Source organism: Equus caballus, chromosome 9 (genome assembly GCF_041296265.1).
Source record: "Equus caballus isolate H_3958 breed thoroughbred chromosome 9, TB-T2T, whole genome shotgun sequence".
NCBI lineage: Eukaryota > Metazoa > Chordata > Mammalia > Perissodactyla > Equidae > Equus > Equus caballus.
In genome coordinates this window covers 20,931,022-20,953,423 of record NC_091692.1, presented here as the reverse complement: position 1 = coordinate 20,953,423, position 22,402 = coordinate 20,931,022, and the positions used below count along the sequence as shown (strand labels likewise).

Below are 22,402 nucleotides of genomic sequence, written 5' to 3'. Positions count from 1 at the left end.
TTACTCATATTTTTGCTTGTCATATTCTTTCTTCCTGATGTTCCAAGGTTTTTTCTTTTATAATTTCCTTTCTGTTTAGAGAATTTCCTTTAGGCTTTCTTTTAGCATAGATCTGCTGGCAACAAATTCTCTTAGTTTTCCTTTATCTGACAATGTCTTGATTTCCCATTTATTGTTGAAGGATATATTGGTATATGGGTGTATGATTCTAACTTGACAATTCTTATATTTTCAGCCCTTGAAATATACTGTGCCATTTTCATCTGGTCTCCACAGTTTCTGGCAAGTGATGCTATCATTCAAAGTGTTTTCTCCCTACATGTAAGATGTCCTTTTTCTCTAACTCCTTTCAAATTTTTTATTGTTTTTAGTTCTGAGAAGTAAAAGTATGATGTATCTTGAAATGCATGTCTTTGTTTATCCTGTTTAGGATTTGTTTGGCTTCTTGAATCTATAGGTTTACACCCCTTGCCAAATTTGAGACTTTTCAGCCAGTATTTCTTTGAGTACTTTTTCAGTCCCACCCTTATTCTTCTCTCCTTATGAGACTCTGATAATATGAAGGTTATATCTATTGTTTCAATCCACAAGTTTCTGGGGCTCTGTTTATTTTTTCAGTCTAATTTCTCACTGTTGCTCAGATTAGGTAATTTGTATTATTCTATCTTGCCTTTCATTGATCCTTTTCTCTCTTCCCTACATTCTGCTCTTGGCCCATCTGTTGCACCTCTTTATTTTGATGATTATATTTTCAGTTCTAAAATATATATTTGCTTTTTCTTTGTATCTTCTATTTCTTTGCCAAAGTTTTCTGTATCTTTGCTGAGGCTTTCTATTTTTTCATTTGTTTCAAGTATGTTCTTAATTCCCCACTGAAACATTTTTATCGTGGCTGGTTTAAAATCTTGATGGGATCATTCTAAGATCTGGCGTCTCAGTGATGGCTTCTAGTCATTGCCTTTTTGCGTACAGTTTGAGATCTTCCTAGTTCTTAGTTTGAGATGTGACTTTCTATGGAAAATGGTACATTTCTGTATTTTGATTGAGACCCTGGATCTTATTTAAACTTTCTGTTTTAGCTGAGCTTATATGTCTCTGCTCTGGCAAGGGAAGGAGGATGCCACCTCATTGCTGCCACTCAGCTTCTGTTGACACCTGATGTGGGGGGTTCATTACTGTTGAGCATGAGTGTGAGTTCCAGCTCCCTACATGGTTTCCACTGATACCGCAGTGGGGTGGCCTCATTACTGCTTGGTGATAGTGAAGGTGTTGACCCTCCAGTGGGCTCTCTCTGACGCGGTGCCAGTGGTGAGGAGGATGGGCATCTCGTTAACGCTAGTTGAGCATGCAAGTTCAGCATTCCTATTTTGTCTCTGGAGGAGAAGGGGGGATGTCATTATCAGATGGATTAAAGCTCCGGCTCCTTACTTGGTCTTTTCTGATACCATCTTGGTAGAGGTTTATAATACCTCATTATAGCCTCATGAATGTGGAAGTCTAGGATCCTCAGCTGGCAGGGATGGGGGTGGGGTCAATTTTTTTTTTTTTCCTGTAGTGTTTGGCTGGAGTAGAGCAATTTCTGTCTAAAAGCTTTCTTTCTTGATTGACTGCCACTTTCCAGGTCCTTTAGCTAGAAAAAGCAGGCTTCTCTTGAAACTTTTTTGCGTCTGTACCTGTTGGCATTTCTGGGTTGCCAGCTTCTTCACTTCCTAGTCTGAGGCAATAAGAAAATCCAAAAAACTTGCCACTCTATCATTTCTCAGATCCTGAGGTCCCTGGCTGGTCTGCCATCTCCTCTCCACTTTCAGAGTCCTCTTCAGCTTGCTTTACGTATAATGTCCAGGGATTTTAGTTGTACTTAGTGGAAGGAGTGGAGAAAGTTATGTTGACTTCCTCTTCCTGGAAGCAAAAGTCTCTAGATTTTGTTTTTATTTATTTATTTATTTTTTGTTTTTAAAGATTCACACCTGAGCTAACATCTGTTGCCAATCTTTCTTTTTTTTCTTCTTCTTCTCCCCTAAGCCCCCCAGTACATAGTTGTATATTCTAGTTGTACATCCTCCTGGTTGTTCTATGTGGAATGCCGCCTCAGCATGGCTGATGAGTGGTGCCACGTCTGCTCCCAGGAACTGAACCCAGGAAACCAATGGCCACAGAAGTGGAGCACGTGAATTTAACCACTCAACCACAGGGCTGGCCCCTAGATTTTATTTTTTAAAGATGCCTTTTCTGGTAGTGATTTTCAAACTTTTTTTCCCAAAGGAAATATTATACAAAAGTCAAGCTGAGAATGAGGAAAAAAATGGAATTATTTGAAAAAATTCTTCAGGGGGCCACCCCAGGCTAAGTGGTTAAGTTCATGTATACTCTGCTTTGGGGGTCCGGGGTTTCACCTGTTCAGATCCTGGGCGCAGACATGGCACCACTCATCAGGCCATGCTGAGGTGGTGCCCCACATAGCACAACTAGAAGGACCTACAGCTAGAATATACAACTATGTTCTGGGAGGCTTGGGGAGAAAAAGAAGGAAAAAACAAAAAAGAAGATTGGCAACAGATGTTAGCTCAGGTACCAATCTTGAAGAAATAAAACAATAGTGCTTTAAGCTCCATAAGTTGGGCTCCTTGATACTCTTGTAATGAGACAAGAGTAAAAGGTGCTTAATTTAGGCATAGTATGGTCCTGACTCTTGATCTTTTTCTATGACTAGTACAAGGACAAGAACAAAAACTCTACCAAGATTTTCTTGTCATGCAAAAATGGTACACCAGCTACTGTTACTTTCACCTCCTTGTACCTAGAAGAATGTGTTCTCTTTGATGGAGAAATCTAAAGTGATTTCTCACTACTTGATAAGTGAAATTGTCAAGATTGACAATGACAGTCTCTTCAACAAAGATTATACTCACCATTCATTAAAGAAGTATATTGAGTACCTACACTATGTCTGGCAAAATAGGGACTGGGTAGGGCTGGTTAAATAATTTGTGGGTACAAGTGTACAATGAAAATGTGGAGCTTCTTATTCATAATGCAGAAAAGATACCATTAAAGGTACTAACATATACAACTCTTTTCTTTTCTCCTACTCTCTTTCTAGACCTGTCCTTATGTGTTTTATTTGCTGTTTAATGTTGTGATCCCTCAGGCAATGAAATACTCCACTTCCTGGGCTTCTTCCCCTCCCACAGGCTCACTGCCAGACACCATGATGGATGAGCCACTTCAAGGCATTACGGTTTCTGCACCAGGCTATGCTTGGTACCTCTTTAGGTCTGGATCAGAGGTTTGATAGTCACCATGAATGTTCCCGTTGTGCTCCTAGCCTTGGACAAAGACAGCTGCCACCAGGCCCTGTCCCAAGACATGGAGGCCATACAGGTAATCCCAACTCTTCCTGGACACAAGCACCCACCTGGTGTGGAAGGCAGTAAATATTATTGGGCAGGGGCATCAAAGGAGAGGTTTAATAGCACCCAGTGTGCCAGGGATGGAAGACTGGGCAGTAGAGAACCCATGTTAGGGAGGCAGGCATGAGGCAGAATCATGTGTGAGCCAAGACTCCAATCCTGTGGTGCATTCTCTGATGTCCCATAGGACTTCGCTTATGAAACGCAGATAAATTCAAAGATAAAATTGTTAAGAAGTTTAAGATGGCAACCACAAAGCATTAAACTCCAAGCATAGGACGCTTCTTAGCACAGTGCCCTGTGTGACTGCACTGTCTTGGGCCATGGAGCTGGCCCTGGCACTGGGGACACGATGGTGCAATGCCTTGAAATTCTTTCAAGACTTCAAAGAAATTGGTTTAAAATGTAAAACTTTAGTCTTTTAAGCATATATTTCATGTGTTTTGTTAACACGCACTCAAGGAATTTGACTATTTTTTAACTAAATTGTCGTGTTGTTTTGACATTTGGAAGACATTAACACTTTCGAGTGGCTTTGATGAGATAGGTCTGTTGAATTTTTTTACTTCATCGTATCTTGGTATTATAGTAAAGACACATTTTACTCTCATAAATTTCTTGTGATCCCATTATTATTCTGTAATTATTCCTTCAAGACAGAAACTAAGTTCCATTACTCAATAGGGACTATTTTATTTCATCTAGAACAAAGAAGCTGCAGCATATTTACTGTCAGTGGTGAACAGAAAATTCTCAAATGGCTCTCATCAACATCCTTATTCCTTTTTTCCCATTTTGTTTAAGTAGATCTTATTTTCTTTCACCATCAGCGATACTCAGCGTTAATTCTGTGTGCTGAATTAGTATGTTCATCTACGTGAATGGCTAACAGAATTGGATAAATTGAATTGGCCTCAAATTTCTTTATTTTTTGGTAAAAGAGTTTTTTAAAATGTTCAGATAAAATACTAAAGATCAAAATGTAAATTTTATAGTTGACTTGGGATTTGGGCATGAATTTTAATAATAGTGTTAATAATGTCAGTGGTAATATAGTAGTTTTTATTGAATGTTGTTGCTGTGTAAGACAATGTGTTACAGTATTTATGTATCCTTACTATATTTAGTGTTTACATTTAGTCTTTCAATATTGCAAAGTAGGTATAATTATTTCACTTTACAGATGAGGAAATTGAACACAATGGAGTTAAATAATTCACCCTAAGAAAGTGAAAAGGAGTGTTTCTTCAACACTCAAGTTCTTTTCACCCTGCTATGTAGTCTTCTAAAAACTTCTTGCGAAAAAAGAAATATCCTTACTGCCACGCATTTGTTAAAGTCATGTTTCAAAGATGGATGATTCTCATGGATGACTGAGTAATCTAAGACTCATTATTTGTTGTGCTGCTGTTTGTTTATATATTTAGCCATTATAACATATAAAAACATATCAAGAATAAAGTTAGTTTAAAGGAATGTTTCAAAGAATTACCCTAATATATTCACCCATTTGTCTTAGAAATAATGAAATTTGACCATAACACATTTGGTAAACAGATTTATCTATCTTGGAACTCATGCATAGACAATTAATTACTGAGGACAAAAGGATTCTGTGATAACTAGATTCTCTAAAAATGTCCTTTGACACATGCCTCAAAGACAGCATAGCAATAAGGCTACGGGGTAGGTTATTTTCAACATTTACATCACAAAGCTAATGTGGAATTTGCTTATTGTTCTGTCTTAGTTCCAGTGCTCTATCAACTCTGACCAATTCCACAACTTTTATGTGGAACTCACCTGGAACGTTAGATTGAATCTTTAGAAATACTAGATCTGGATTACCACATGGTGTAATTTTTCTTAAGTGATTAGAATGTATTTGAGATATTCACACATGTATTTATTTAATATTCTCCAACCTGATAATTCTTCAATATTTGGAAAATATTTTGAACCAAATATAGTATATTTGAAGGAGTTTACTTGTGTTGTTTCCCTCTCTTACAAAGACGTTATTTATACGGTTTGAAGAAAAAGAACAAAAGTAATAAAAATCTGGTAATTTTTTAATATTACCTATATTTTCTATGTTGAGAGGCAATTTAGCCTATAGTTAAGAGTGCAGACTCAGAAATGAGCTTGCCTCATTTCGGATCCCAGTTCTGTCTGACTGGCTGTGAAACCTTGAGAAAGTCACTTACATCCTCTGGGTCTTGGTGTCTTCATCATTACCACATGCAAAGTGCTGACAGCAATGCCTGATCAATTTTATTAAGCATTAACTATCAATACTGCTTGATTCATATTATTGATGTAGCTGAAAGCAACTTCCTGGGGCATCTAGTCTTATAGTTAACCCTCAATATAGAGACAAGGGAATTAGGATTCCAAGCATCTTCCTGACCTAAGTCTCAGAACGTGTTGACAGATATATTAGGACCAAAATATATAGTCTCATTCTTAGGCAAGATCTTTTCCCTTTACTCAACATGTGTGGATAATTAATCTTTCTCCACTTATCTGAGTACAATATTCTCAGTAATTTTAGGCACTTCTTGAGTTGCCCTTACTTTCATGTGTAATTATTTAAATCCTCTGTATCCTGCATCCTTCCTCCCCAGAATTGTTCTGGCTGCTTCATACTCATCCTTCAGGATTCAGCTTACTCTATGACTCCTTATATGAAAAGTCTTCCTTGAACAAAGTCTCAACTCCCACCTGTTCCAAGATTGGGTTATACCTCCTCCTAGCTGCTTCCTTAGAACGCTGTGTTTAACCAAATTATCCCACTAGATGTATTTCCTGCATTTGTTATATTTCTCCCTAAATAGATTATTAGCTCCTTGGTGCAGGAACTGTATCTTCTACATTAGAGTGCCTTTCATTTAAAAGAGATACTATTTGATGGGCTAGGAGTTGAGGACTAAAATAGGCTATTGGTCTGCTACCATTGATCACACTCTCTCTAACTCTTACCATATTTTTCTATTTCCTCCTCAGGTCTCACCTCTTCTTTCCCATGAATAGTGGTAAGGTCACTATACACACAGGCAGAAAAATAATATTTTCTTCTTAATTTTCATATATTTGGGCCAGATCATTAACTTATAGCAGATTAATCTCCAGAACCTCTTGGTTGGTAAATAATTTATCTAGTGCTTCTTTTATTGATGATCAGAGTGTTTCCACACTAACTTCCCAAACAATTTTCCCTGAAAGATTATGAGGCATTTTGTGAAATAAAAATAGTACCACAAACTACTAATGACAGGTCAGTGAAAAGAAAACAATCTCATATTTAAATGTGGTCCGGAAACACTGCATGGCATGCTCAAGTAGCCCTTGGACATCTGATTTTTGTAGTCAAGGAACAGTGTATTTGTCGCTGAATGTGTTTGAGGTACAGAGTACTTTAAATTTAATATATTATAATTTTTCCCTTGTATTTTTATTAAACTCTCAACTTATTTTCCCATTCTTCTCTGACAGACAGATGGGCTTATTTCTCTTGTACATGTTTCCTTTGCTAACATCTGTAATTCAATAGCCAGAGAAACTAGAAATTAGTTTGTACTACATTTTCAAAGGAAAATGTTTTCTTCAAGCTGCATTTTATTTCTGAGCTAAAAGAAAACATAATATTTCTAGGTGACTTATTCACAAGGGGAAAAATAAGAACCCAAGTTTCAAAGATAAAAATGATGGTAGTATTTTCCTGATAATTGTAGGAGCCTAGATCAACACAAGTTCACTTTCAGATCCCTCTCTTTGATTGCAGTCATTATTTCTGTCACTCAAACCCAGGTCAATTTTCTCAAATAAAGAGTTTGTCCAACTGCATTTTTCTTATTCAGCTTGTTGATTTGACAGATGTTTATGTTCTACGAAGACATAACAGAATTTCAAAATTAAAATTTGACTTTCGTAATTGTATAAAGCTTTAAGTATTGCAATGTAATGTTGAAGCCTTCTGGGAACAAAATCTTCCTATGCAGTTCCTAGTTCAGTAATCCTCTCCATCTAGAGAGGCTACCTTGAATCCAGAATGTTTCTTGTCCTGAGCACTGTTGGTTAGATCTCACCAAGCCAGATCTTCATCTTTCTGTAATAAAAATGTCCTCTGTAGTGCTTACCAAAGCTCCATAAGCTGGTGCTGCCTTGGTACTTTTCTGGTTAGAATGAACTCTTTCCTTATTGACTAAGCCTGAGCCTGACTGAGTGCCTCAGGTCGGGGGGTTCACCCAGGGGTTGCCATATTTTCTCACCTTCGTTCTTAGAGTGGCACAGTATTCCCCTCTGACTTGAGGAAGGGAATCTTATGTATCAAAGCTTTCTACATCTACAGGTCGTAATAGGAAGGCATAGGGAATTTAAAAGCCTTACACAACAGTTATAGTTGGTACCAAGAACAGTACATTCTATTGGGCTATCCTAAGTTCTGACCCAGAGATGTAAAAGCTCGATCTCATGAATAAATTCTATTCATTTCTTGGTTCTGTTGCTCCTCATCACCAGTTGTATATAGAAAATCTGGGGCCAGCCCTGGTGGCCTAGTCGTTAAGTTCAGAGCATTCTGCTTCCACAGCCTGGGTTCAGTTCCCTGGTACAGACTGATACCACTCATCTGTCAGTGGCCACGCTGTGGTGGAAGCTCACATACAAAAAGAGGAAGATTGTCAGCAGATGTTAGCTCAGGGCAAATCTTCCTCAGCAAAAAAGAAAGAAAGAAAATTGCTTGGATATTCAAAATACAGTTTTCTTGTTTCTGCCTATGCATTGAATAGTCCTTATTTTATCACCAAGGATAACCTCTTTTCTTATGATTCACATTTTTCTTCTTCTTCAATTGTTATCCCTAATTTCTTTCTTCCTTAAAACCTTCCTAGTTTGTCCCAACGTCTGATTACATTTTCCTCCTCAGGTGGATTTTTATTCATCACTTTATTATGCTCCAAATTCACTGTGAACTTTATATTTTCATTTTCCCATCCAACCTCTCCCTCCCATCAGATTATAAAATCTCAATGATCATATTTTTCATTTTCCTTAAAATTCTTTAAGATGCTTAGTGGGGCAAGGGCTCTGCTTTTCTTCTTCCTTTGTTGCAGTAAAAGGATAGAAGGAAAATATTTTCCTTCAAGGGAGGTTTTGGGAAGAAGAATGAGTTTTTCTGTGGCTAATGATTTGTACTCTGGGTTTATGGTCCATCTAAGTCTACTAAGTAATAACAGGAGGAAAAGAGAGTCTTAAAGGAAAATAGAAGAGGATAAGCCAGGATAAGGTAAGGATTTCCCTAACACTACAGGGACGATCTAGGAAAGTGAACCAAGAAAGGATAAGATTTACAGAAGGGGAGCCTGGGAAAGTAGGGACAAATGGGAGAAAGGCTCAGCAACAAGGGAAAGCTCAGGCACAACTGAGAGGCTGGACTCAGTAAAGAACCTCAGGGGAAGCTTTGTCCTAGGGCCCAGAAGGCACCAGAGCTGAATCATAGCTCACAGGCCACTCTTCATGCTAGCCTTCACTGGAGCTGGCGTCTCTCCTATCCTCTACTCAGGGACTAGGAATGTGGCACTTCTGGTGCCTGGCAAGTTTACCTTGCAACATTCAGCACCTCACCAGCTCTCTTCCCACCTGTGCCTGCCACCCAGTTGGGCCACTGGCATCCATCTGCATAGAACAGGGTTCTGGCATATAACATCTATATGTCATCTCTGAAGTTTTTATCTTCAGCACAGATTTCTCTTCTGACTTCAACTTCCCATTTGTATGTCTGCTCAAGTATCATGGATATCACAAACTTAATACTCCCAAAGCTGACCTCTGATATCCCTCATCTTAGTAAAGAGCATCTCTACCCATCCTGTTGCTTAAGCCATAAACCCAGAAGTCATTCCAGCCATCCTTAAATTAAATAATTTAAAGAGAGTTTAATAAAGAAATATTTATAAAGGTGAGGGTCAAGTTTAAAGAAATCACCAAGTAACATTGTAGTATCTTTGAAATAATGACAAGAGGACTCAGAATCCATTCCTAAGCCTGAAGGAGCAACATAAAAGCGCAGTTACTGAAATCTGAGGCAGGGAGAGCTGTGTGGAAAGGACCTGACAGGGTCTGTGTCTTTCAGCCAATGGATGTGGGCAGCCTTTAGTGTGCTGAGAGGTGCAGGTTGGAAACAATACCTCAGAGTCACTCCACTCTGCACCTGAGAACTCCTGCACTGTTCCTGAAGCCATGAAGCAAGACAAAAAGAACTGTTGATGTAATCCTAGAGGATGAGCCTCCCAGGACAGAGGCAGAGTGGAGAAGGGTGCAGAGTGAATCAGAATAGACAAAGAGAAGAAGTAGAGCACAATCACAAACATCCTCTTGACTCACATCTACTATTTCATGTCAATAACCTTCTCACAGTGCTCCAGAGTGTCCTGAAACTAAAGCAAACAAACCAACAAAAAGGTGGGAGGTGGAGCACTAGACAAAGTGAAACTTGGAGAAGAGACCAGATCAGAGACTCCTGGCCTGGGACAGTGGGTAATGGTCTCCCCATTGCCTTTGTCCAATGCCTGCACATGGTGGGCCCAATAAGGCTTGTTGACTGCCTCCAACTCTCAACAACTTGGTAGCTGGCATTCTTTCTGGCTCGTTCAGTTCAGTGAGAGCATGAAGCCCCTCTTGAAGATTGACTCTGCTGTGCTCACTCACACACTGTCATAGAATCAAATGTTTTACTTTGGTTTCATTATCTTTTCATCAAAATACTTTGAAAAAAATATGATTGACACCACCAAGTTGATTCAGTTGAGGACAAACAATCTTCAAAGCAGTGTTGTCTCTGCCTGATCTGGCTCAATAGCTTGCAATATTAAATTCATAAATTGAATTACTTCTGCCTCTGACTGACTTTTCTTGAAAGCAAATGTTATTCTCTTTCTTTTTACATAATCAATCACGGATTAAAGTAGGTGACACAGTCATTTGCTATGAATCAACTTCTCCATCTACCCACAAAAGGGAAGGTCAGAAAGAAGAGGGTGAAGATTTCCTAGATTGCCAAAATAAAAACTTAGCAAAGAAAATCTTAAACCGCTTCTTCCTTTGGCTCCAAAAAAGCTGAATTCCCCTCTTTCTAAATTATCGTGGGGAGTTTAAACCTTATCTATGACTTCTTTGACAGTCCTGTCTTCAACAGATGGAGTCTAAATTCCCTCCCTTTAAATATGGGCTGAGTTTGATGACTCACGGCTAGCACTAGAATGAGGCAGAAGTGAGACCTCCTGTGTGACTTCCAAGTCCAGTCATAAAAGGCTGCTCTTACTTTCTTGGGACACATACATTTGGAGCCCTGAGATGCAATCTGAAAAGTCTGGCTATACTGAAGTTGCCATGCTGAAAAGACCATCTAGAGATGAAGACAAGCCAGGGGAGCCTCAGCTATTCCAGTCACGAGCTATCAAAGTACCATACCTGAGAGTGAGAAGCCTTGGAGATGATTCCAGCTTCATCAATGTCTGACTGCAACCACATGAGAGACCCTGACCAAGAAACATCTGTTGAGTCCAGTCACTTCTCAGAACCATGGGACATAATACTATTAAATGGTTGTTATTATTTTACTCCACTAATTTTGGGCTAGTTTGTTACATAGCAACAGTACCTAGAGCACTGTTCTCTCCCTTCGTTAAAATCTAAATGATGAACACCACTCGTTCAAGTCCTGGGCTTTTTTCTCTTGTCTATTATACTCGCCCTCAGGAATCTCATCCTCGCCATAGCTTTAAGTAGCATTTATATGTTGTGATGGTTAATATTGAGTGTCAACTTCACTGGGCCATGAGGTGCCCATACATTTGGCCAAACATTAGTCTGGGTATGTCTTTGAGAGTGTGTTTGGATTAAATTAACATTGGAATTGGTAGATTGAGTAAAACAGATTGTCTATCCTAATGTGGGTGGGCCTCATCCAATCAATTGAAGACCTGAATGGAACAAACAGGCTGAGTAACAGGGAATTCCACCTGCCTGACTACTTGAACTGAGGCAGTGGTCTTCTTTGACCTTCAGACTTGGACTGAAACATTGGCTCTTTTGGGGTTTCAAAACTGCTGGCTTAGGACTGGAACTTATCAGATCTCTGGCTTGCTGACTGCAGATCTTTGGACTTCCCAGTCTCCATAATAATGTGATCCAATACCTTATAATAAATCTCTTTCTCTCTCTCTTTCTCTCTCTCTCTATATACATGTTATTTGTTCTGTTTCTCTGGAGAACCCTGAGTAATATATGTGTTACCTCTGAAATTTTTATCTTCAGCAAAGTTTTTTTTTTCTGGGTTTCAACTGCACATTTGCATATTTGCTCAACTGTCATAGGCATCACAAAACTAAAACATCCCAAAAGTGACCCTTGATTTTCCTCATCTTAGTAAATGACAGCTCTATATATCCAATTCCGTAAACCATAAACCCAGAAGTTAGTCTAGACAAATCCCTGTCCCTTATGTCCCCAAACCAATGTGTCACCAAGTCTAAGAAATTTTTTCCGTTTAATGTCAAATGTAAATCATTTTGGTTTCCACTGCTACCACCTTAGTGTTACTGAAGCAAAACGAGTTTGCCTCCTGGCAAGTTAAATCAGACTCTCCACCAGAAGCAGTTGTCTCACAAAGTAAAGTATGTTTGCGGCAAATAGGAGACCATGCAAAATCGTTTCCAGAGTCATGGCGTCCCTGAACCAATGGAAGCAAGGACCTCTTATTTCAGATGGGGAATGAATATTCAAAAGGAAGAGGGGGATATTCGCTTGCGCAGGCTCAGTTGGAAGACCTGCTTCCATGTACACTTCAGGTTACGGTAATAAGGTTTAAGCTCCTTCTGGAGAGGAGATCTTCACATTAAAAATAAGGCAAAAGTTGTAGGTGTAGCTCTTGTGGTGAGGCTTGGTCTGGTTCAGGGTTGTTGGTGATTGCATCTTCTTAACATAACAAAGGAAAAGAAATAATTTGGAAAAACAGTTAAATGCTTCCAAACCCATCCTTGAGTTACTCAGGACAATTAGTAGTGACACTAGTCCAAGGAACAGTTGTCTATCACCTAGGCTAATACCATAATTTCTCAATATTCTCTTTGTTTCTAATCTTGCCATCTCCATTGCTACCACTCTGCAATATATTCTTTATACAATAACTAGACTAATTTTTTTTTTAAAGATTTTATTTTTTTCCTTTTTCTCCCCAAAGCCCCCCAGTACATAGTTGTATATTCTTCGTTGTGGGTTCCTTCTAGTTGTGGCATGTGGGATGCTGCCTCAGCGTGGTTTGATGAGCAGTGCCATGTCCACGCCCAGGATTCGAACCAATGAAACACTGGGCTGCCTGCAGTGGAGCGCGCGAACCCAACCACTCGGCCACGGGGCCAGCCCCTAGACTAATTTTTTTAAATATAAATCATTCAACTTTACCACCTTGTTTAAAACTAGTAAATAAGGGCTAAAATTCCACGCACTCTAACTCACTCTGTCAGACCCTGCATGATTTGGCCCTGCTTCCCTGTCCAACCTTATCTTGATTCTCTCTCCCTGGTTCACTCAATCGAGTCACTTTGGCTTTCTCTTAGTTCCTCAGAAATTTCACACATTTTCTGGAAAGCTTTTTGCATATGCTTTTCCTTCAGTGTGGAATACCATTCCTCCCTCCTCTTGCCCCACCCTCATCCCTAAGATCATCTCTTGTCTTGGTTAGCTCATATTGATCTCTCTAGCTGCAGCTTAAATGTCACTTTTTCAAGTAGTATGTCTAACATTCACTTTCAATCTGATTTTTTTTTAAGTTTCTCCTTCAAAAAATGCTCTTATTTTTACTTATAGATATTATCACAATTAGAAATTCTATACATACTTCTTTTGCTTATTTGGTTTACAACTTATTTCTATCACTACTCTGTAACAACAGAAATCGTCTCATTTGTTCACCACTGAACACCCAGAATTTAGTCGTTTCCAGAGCATAGTAGCTGCTCAATACACATTTGTTAAATGAATACAATTTGTTCTTTGAGTTAACATTTCTGAGACACTAGGTACTTTTGAGAAAACTATTTTACCTTGTGACTCTGTGACACGTAGATGACATCTCAGAGGGAGAAGTCTCCACTAGAGGATAACATTTCAAGAACTTCATTCAAAAGTAAGTCAAAATCTTAAGCCAGTCGTCAGAAAAGTCGTAGGACCTTAGATTACCTTCCCCTAAGTAATCTTTAAATAGGTCTTGCTAATTTTCTATTTCTATGCAGCAGATTTCTTATGATTTCTAAGCTTCCACTCTAGAGTTGATTGAAGCCGAGATCAACCAGACACCACCCCCCTCCCCAATTGCAAGATTATTAGTAGGGATGCTTTTCCTAAATTTTACTGAGAAGTAAATAATAATTGTTTAAGAATAGATTTTTAAGAATAGAAATTGAATCCTATTCCTACTATTTCAAATATTTTTATCCCTAGCTTTATAACCATCAAGAGCAACAGAGTAAAAACAAAACGAAAACAGTTTTTGTAGCTGAGATAGTATATTGATGCCTTTTGGATATCTCCGTGGCCAGAGGACCAAGAATTCTGAGAGTTAAATGAAAAGTAAAAGAAATAAAAATTTAAAACAAAACAAACAACAAAAATTCTTCAAAGCCTGAGCAACAAGAAACGACTGTTCTCTCTCTATAAAATATCATCACAATTCTGGCTTCTGATTTGCTGCAATCACAATCCTCACATAAATGCTACAGTGGGATGTGGGTAAGAAATCATGTCCATGATTCCACACAGTGCAGGAAAAATCCTTTGGTGAATACCTGTCACATGCATGAAGCTTTTCTCCTCTGTTGCTGCATCCATAACAATTCAGGCTAAAATAAGTCAGATAAACATCACTCAATAACATTTTCCTCTCCTCCTGGGATCAGAAACATTCCAGCTTTTTCCTCCTGCCCTGAGCCTGATATCGGCATCTTTTTTTTTAACCTGCAAGAAGGTGATTAAATATTTTTCCCCTCTGTCAATACTTTTGGTAAAAATGAACTAAATAAATTATATCAACAAATAAAAGAGCATATAAATGAATTAAGCATTGTTCCCTCTCATCACTGTCCCTTCTGTAAATGACAGATTAGCTGCTCATCTAAAATCTGTCAAGAAAATGCTTTGGAAATCCAGATAAATTAAAAGAATTATAAGACAGTCTTGTTAAGCAGAAGTAGATGATAGCATTATGTCCTGTAGCTGCATTTATTGAACTAAAGCCTGAGGGCAACAATCTTGAATTTTTCAGATGAGTAGTTTTCAAAGTCATTGGGTTTTTTTTCCTAAAAAAATATATCTTTGTTCATTGAAATAGGCTCCTTAAGATCTACTCCCTAATGCCTTTTCTTTTCAAAAAATTTAAGAGAAAACTCTATGATTTATGTTTGTATTTCCATATACCCTCTCCAAAAGTGATATTGCAGGATTTAATAAGTTCTATGTTAAAAAATTCTTGGGAAACGGTGCTCTAGAAAAATTTCCATAAGCATGAGGCAGCCCAGAGGTCACTCAGTCAATCATGTCTCCACTCTCTCAGGCTTAGACCAGAGACTTGCCAAAAAGAAGCAGAGTTGGACAGATTTTATTGAGACTACTGCAGCAGGAGAGAGAGACTCCAGGATAAACTGAGCTCAACTTCCATCTGTGAAGAGATGACTGGACATTTTAAAGGGAGATTGAGGAAGGAGGAAGGTGGAATGAATGGGAGCTGGAGAAGTCAAGAAGATGGAAATTTACAAAACTTGAGTAGGGGGGTTGTTTTCCAAGTAAAGTTAGGCAAGGAAAGAGTTGAATCAAGGTGTAAATTCTTTTGGCAAACATGAGGTTTCCCAGGCAGGAACCTAAAAGGCAAGGCAAGGCTGGGTCATCCCAGGGATGTTAGAAACAATGAGCTGTTAGAAATTATGCTAGCATGCAGATCCTTTGTGTATATTTCATTTAATCTTTAGTACAACCCTATAGGAAGAGTTTTCAGGAGGTTATCAGGAATGATCAAGAAGAGACATAAAGAGTGTTGGGAAGAAGTATATGTAATTTTATATATGGAGATCAGGGCAGCCTCACTAAGTAGGAGATATCAGAGTCAAAACCTGAAGGAGGTGAGTAAGTGATGGAGTTACCTGTGTGAAGAATGTTCCAGGTAGAGGAAAAGGCAAGTGCAAAGACACTGAGGAAGGCATGGAGTCAGCATAGCAGGGGCTGAAAGGTGAGTAAGGGAAAAGAGTAGGATATAAAGTCAGGAAGCTAACAGCGATGGGCCTTGCAGACTATTAGAAGGACATTGACTTTCACTATTAGTGAGGAGGTTCTGAGTGGAGCAGGGGACTGATTTGACTTAGGTCTTGAGAGGATGACATTTCTTTCTGTATGAACTACGTACTGGCGGGATGGAAAGGGCAAAAGCAGTGAGGAGGCTGTTGGAATAAACCAGGCTAGAGCTGAAGGCGGCTGGACCAGGGTGGTAGATCAAGCCAGGACCTAGGCTTCATTGACATCATGCTCTGAATTACTTATCTGAGATGCAACCAATAACGAAGGCCAAGTGCAAAGCAAACGATATAAAAAAGAAGCACCTGTCATTATTGATAAACAAAGGGCAAATTCATTGTGATAAAGTTTGTGGAGTTCATGTTGGGGAAAGTATAAGTAAAAATTCAAGGACTGAAAGCCAGGAGAGTCTGTGCCTCCTGCCCATTTTTTATAAGAATGAACTCTATCTACAACTCTAAGGATAGTAAATGATAAGAGGAAGGAGGAGCAGAAGAGGAGAGAAGGAGGAGAAGAAAGGATTGCAGTGTGGAGGGTGTCAGGACTGGGCAGAAGTGGGGAGGGGAATATCATAAGGCAGAGAGGGCATCACTACATAATTGCTTAGACTGAGTTTACAGACAAGGTAGAGAACTTGAGGGAAATAAAGATTATACGTCATTATTAGACAGAGGCAATAAAGAGTGGTAATGATGAGGTGAGGACCCTGTACTGATATGTATGTGAAATTCAATATACATGCGTCCCCAACTTACATTGGTTTGACTTAAGATTTTTCAACATTACGATGGTGCGAAAATGATACACATTCAGTAGAAACCATACTTAGAATTTTGGTCTTTTCCCAGGCTAGTGATATGTGGTGTGATGCTCTCTCATGATGCTGGACATCAGCAGCGAGCCTCAGCTCCCAGTCAGCCACATGATCAAGAGAGAAAGCAACCAAGATACTTAACAACCATTCTGTATCCATATAACCATTCTGTTTTTCATTTTCAGTACAATATTCAATCAATCACATGAGATATTCAACACTTTATTATAAAATTGGCTTTGTGTTAGATGATTTTGCCCAACTGTAGGCTAATGTAAGTGTTCGGAGCACGTTTAAGGTAGAATAGGCTAAGCTATGATGTTCTGTAGGTTAGATATATCAAATGCATTTTGACTTAGGATATTTTCACCTTAGGATGGGTTTATCAGGATGTAACTCCATTGTAAGTGGAGGAAGGTCTATAATTCAAATAAATTGAGTACCATTGATGGATCTCTTCTTTCTGTCAGAGATGGGCTAGAGGTATACAAAGTTGGACCAGCAACTTCTTTCTCACCTTCTGGGAGTTGACCACTTAGTGGGAAAGAGAGACAATTAAACATGCATTTCTATAACAATATACCATATGTTTTCAGTGGGGGAAGGTGCATGCAAAGGAAATCCAAAAATGAATAAGGACAGTTGGCAAGAGAAAATCTTGAGACCCAAGTCACACAAACACATGTAACTAGCCTTGCACTCCCAGCTATTCACCTCATCTCTTTAAGCTTCAATTTACTGATACACAAAATAAGTCAGTGGGACTCGATGACCTCAAGGCTCCTTAGCAATTCTAAGTGTCTAAACTATTGTCCTGTGTGTTTGTCAGGGCAAGGTTTAAAGAGTCCAGGCAGCCAAGAGAAGAATTAGCAGTAGATCGGCATCTTCAACAATTGGTTTTTGTTCCTATTTATTTTATTATCAAAGTTACATTAAAACAAGTTTAGCAATTGTTTGAAACAAAGGATCATTACTCAGAAAGCAGCATTTCAGCTGTGTTGTGATTCAGAGACTTTGAAAAGCTCAGGAAGTATATTTTTCTTTAACATTGTTTTTCTTCTTTTCTACAAAAACCTTTTGTGCAGGTTCAAGCACAAGATTAGATACTAATTTGATTCTCTACATTATTGAAGAGTCTTTAACACAGCACTGAGATATGGGCTTATCTAGAGAGACTGTTTTTGAAAGAAATGCTGCTTTGTTTTTCTAAATTATCGAGAACAGAAATAACTGGCTGATTTGCTGATAGGCAGATAAATATCGGGTATAACTTAGCCAGTACCGACCTGCCTGGATATCTTTCCACTACTCTGGGAATATTAAACCTAAAAAAAAAAAGAACTTTGTTTCCTAAAGAATAAATATCAGATATTAGACTTTACCCTTAGGAAATAAGGAAATTAGATAAGCTCTATTTTCTTGCACAAAAAGAAATTCATTCTCTCCAAATACCAATAGACAGTCCTCTCTGAGTGGACCCGTCAGGGTTTCAAAATAGAGGCACCAAAAATGAAGTAAATTACCATCTGGTTATGACCAAAACCCAGGGTAATGTCTAATCATCTTCCAACTAGAACTAATGAAACTGCAACATCTTATGCAAAGATGCAAAATACAACTTTCCCCCTTAAAGTCTTGCTGGCTGCCTCTGTTGTTTTTATCTCCAGCCGCAGTGGTAAATTCTCTGGCTCTTCATTTGTACTTTGAAAGACTTTTCACTGGATTAACTACTCAAATTTAAATGAAAATTCCAGTCAGATATATTTGGTTTTATTACGGAATATCCTTTCCTCTCGCATAATTTTGGTTTTCCAATTTCAGGGCCAGTCTCTTCTGTCGTTTTCCAAACTGTCAATCCTGTAGCTATATTCTTGTTTAACTAATGCCATCACTTGTTCCATTGCCCCTCACTGAACCACTTCTCTTATCCTTCCTTCTATGTACACTCCCATCTACACTGTTCACATTACTGTCAGCCTGAAAGTGAGACCTCTCCCTTTATATTCTGTTCCCAAATATGTCATTATTTTTATTTTTTCCTTATGATGATCCACATAGAATACCACTAACTAATACCGGCTAAGGGAATATTCTCTTGTGAATATGCTATGTTAACGAGCATAAAACCCTATCTATATCAGGCCTTATAGAATGGACAAAACATCCCTAGAGGTTTCTGCTCAGAGAGAACATTTTAGTTTTCACTCCCTCACCATTCTGCTTGCCCTACTTTCCTCCACACGAAGAACAAGCTCTTCTTACCTGTGACAAGGGCAGTTGCTTCTTTTGCCCATCAGCATCCCCCTGCTGTGTGTTTCTGTTGGCACTGCCAAGTTCTAGTCACCAAGTGGAAGTGGCCTGCGGCATCTGCCACACAGCTACTAGAGGCCAGACGTGGCAATATGTCTGCCTGCAGCTCCTGCACCCACGAGTCCTTACGGCATGGAAAGACACGCTACAGAAGAGCAAGATGGACTTTATACCGGCCCAACCCCCATCAATGCCCTTCTCAAGTTCTCCTATTATATTGACAAACAGAGCAGAAGTGCAGAATGAGAATATTTTTAATTACACTGCTTTGCTGGAGGGGAGATTCCAGGTGGTGAGGGGAGATCTGAGCACCAGAGAGACACAGTGGTAACCTTGCAGGTGATCAGAGCAGGTGTACACTCATGTGGTAAAATCTTAGGGGTCCTGGAAATATTCTTAAATTTAAAAGCACGCTGCATGAAATGTTTGAACTGTCACATATAGAGATACAACCCTTTGCAGGTTTTCTGCTACCTGATAAAATGCAAATACCTCTAGGAAGGGATATATTTTAAATGTATGCATTAATACCACCCAGTGCAAAAGGGTTTACAGTTCCCCTTGTGACATTCAGTGTGTTTTTATTGGTGGTAGGTCAAAAAGCTATTTTTCACCCAATAAAAGAGGAGAGAGAATGATAAGGGAATGTGGATAAGAAGGGTAAAGTCATGGAAGAAAACTTTGGTAGACAATCTGGCACAAGGATAGTTCAATGTAAAGAATGATCAGGTTGGCAGTGCATTCTTCAAGTTCTGGAATCTTGGTCCTGTAATTATTCTACTTAAGTTGCATTAAGGGCAGACATTGCTAAGGAGCATGACTTCTCCCTGTTTTCCAGAGCATACTATATCCTTCTAAATCCAGAAAAACACCATAGTATAGTAAACTTTACTTCCATATATTTAAATAGCATTTCCATTATTATTTGAGGTTTTAAGTAAATTTCTGAAAACTTTGCATAATTATTTCTCCGATCTCTCTTGCTAATTATGCAAAGGAATATAATTTGGTCTTGAAAAACACAAACTCTTAAGTCCCTGTCTTCAATATCTAGGATATATGTAAGTTACATATTTTACATTATAATTAAAAATTAAGTCAAACATATGAAGCATGCAACAGAAAAGAGAGGAAAAATATTTTAAAAAAGAAAATATTACTAAAATCAAAGAAAGAATTATTTTATATATTTTTTTTTCTGACCTTAGTCTAATTCTCTAGATTATGAGAGTAAAGTCTCATTCTCGTTGTTTTATAATGATTCCTGATATTTAATATTGAAAAAATCCCAGAATTTGTATTTTTTTAAATCATAAACCAACAGTCTCACTGAATTTAACAGTTTGACTATTTTCTATTTTTCAGAATGACAAGATTCTGTCAGAGCTGGAACGTTTTTTAAGGTGATCTTCACTCTCAGATTCTTCTGTAGCAACCCCCGGTTTCCTGTTGGATTTCTCTGTCTTATGTGGTGTGTATTTAGGTTATCATAGTTTCTGCCATAGATTCATCTCCTAGGCACACTCTGCAAGGGAATGAGTTATCAAATTGACCTTTTTTTTTTTTTTTTAAAGAATCCAGACTATATTACAAGCAATTAATTTAAGAAAAAATAGTGAGGCTGGGCCTCTGACTTCAGCTATGTGACCGAAGGAAAGCATTTTGGTATATTCGGTCTCCTGTTTTTTCAGGCAGAATATTAAGAGGTTGCAATGGGCAAACTCTAGGTCCTTTTTAGGTCAAAAATTCCAGTCTACAAAGCAGGTGATTGGGGCTGGCCAGCTGGCATGGTGGTTAAGTTCCCACGCTCAGCTTCACATCAGCAGCCTGGAGTTCGCAGGTTCAGATCTAGCACTGCTCATCAAGCCGTGCTGTGGTAGCATCCCACATACAAAATAGAGGAAGGTTGGCACAGATGTTAGCTCAGGGCGAATCTTTCTCAAGCAAAAAACAGAAGATTGGTAGCAGATTTTAGTTCAAGGCCAATTTTCCTCACACACAAACCAGCAAGTGATTAATTCCAGGAATAATATATCAGACTGGGAGTCTGAAACATCTTGTATTGCTGTTTAACAGAAAGGTTCAAAATAGTAATTTTAAAATAGGACAAAAGTTAATTTTATGCCACAGAAATAAATGATACATTAATTTTCTTAAAATTCATGAATTAATTATTAAATTATTTTCTTTTTGAAGAAGATCAGTCCTGAGCTAACATCTGCCACAAATCCTCCTCTTTTTGCTGAGGAAGACTGGCCCTGAGCTAACATTCTTCCTCTGCTTTACATGTGGGACACTGCCACAGCATAGATCTGCACCAGGGATTCAAATCAGTGAACCCCAGGCCGCCAAAGTGGAATGTGCAAATTTAACCACTGTGCCACCAGGCCAGCCCCGAGTTAATTTTTTTAAGTAAGAAAATGAGGCCTTCTTTTCTGAAAAAATATATATTTATCTTGCATTTTCTACTATAAAGTATTTACACTAAATACACAAAGGATAAAACCTTATTTTATGTTTTAAATAGTATCTATTTTCTGTTAATATGCAATTCCAGACATTTTATTTATTTACTTTTATTTCACAACACTGACTCCATTAGCTTTGTTGAGCTATAATTTACAATAAAAAGTCACTAATATTAAGTCCACATTTGATGATTTTTTAATTGAGATAAAATTCACGTAACATAAAGTTTACCAATTTAACCATTTTAATATGTACAACTCAATGGTTTTTATTAAATTCACAATGTTGTGCAACTGTCACCACTATCTAATTCCGGAAGATTTTTATCATCCAACCAAAAAACTGTACTGGTTATGCAGTTGGTCCCGATTCACCCTTCTTCCAGTTCCTGGCAACTGGTAATCTACTTCCTGTCTCTGTGAATTTACTTATTCTGGACATTTCATATAATTGGAATCATACAATATGTGACTTTTGTGCCTTGCTGTTTTTGAAGTACAGTCATGTTGTAGTAGATATCAGCTCAGAAAAGCATTCATCCTTTTTATGGATGAATAATAGTCCATTGTATGGACATATCACATTTTGTTTATCCATTCATCAGTTGATGAACATTTGGGTTGTTTCTACCTTTTGGCTCTTGTGAATAGTGCTGCTATGAGCATCTGTGTACAAGTTTTTGTGTAGATAGTTATTTTCATTTCTCTTGGGTGTATATAGGAGGTAGAGTAGAATTTCTGGGTCATATGGTAATTCTATATTTAACTTTTGAGGAACCACTAAGCTGTTTTCTATAGCTACCGCACCATTTCACATTACCATCGGCGATATATAAGCATTCCAGTTTCTTCACATCCTTGCCAACACTTGCTATTTTCCATATTGTTGAGAATAGCCATCCTAGTGGGTGTGAAGTGATATCTCATTGTGGTTTTGATTTGTATTTTCCTAATAATGAATGGTCTTGAACATCTTTCCATGAGTATAAAGGCCATTTCTATATTTTCTTTGGACAAATGTCTATTCAAATTCATTGCCTGTTTTTTAACTGGGTTGCTTG

The 22,402-nt window shown here is 38.3% G+C and overlaps 1 long non-coding RNA gene across 1 annotated transcript in view; it reads left to right on the top strand.

Annotated features, from left to right (window-relative positions):
- The window catches only part of LOC138915381 (uncharacterized), a 122,289-nt gene that overhangs the window by 12,803 nt on the left and 87,084 nt on the right, over window positions 1-22,402 (top strand). The window contains exon 2 of the long non-coding RNA XR_011421251.1: window positions 20,239-20,344. This is a non-coding gene — a long non-coding RNA (uncharacterized lncRNA). The remainder of the gene's footprint in view (window positions 1-20,238; window positions 20,345-22,402) is intronic.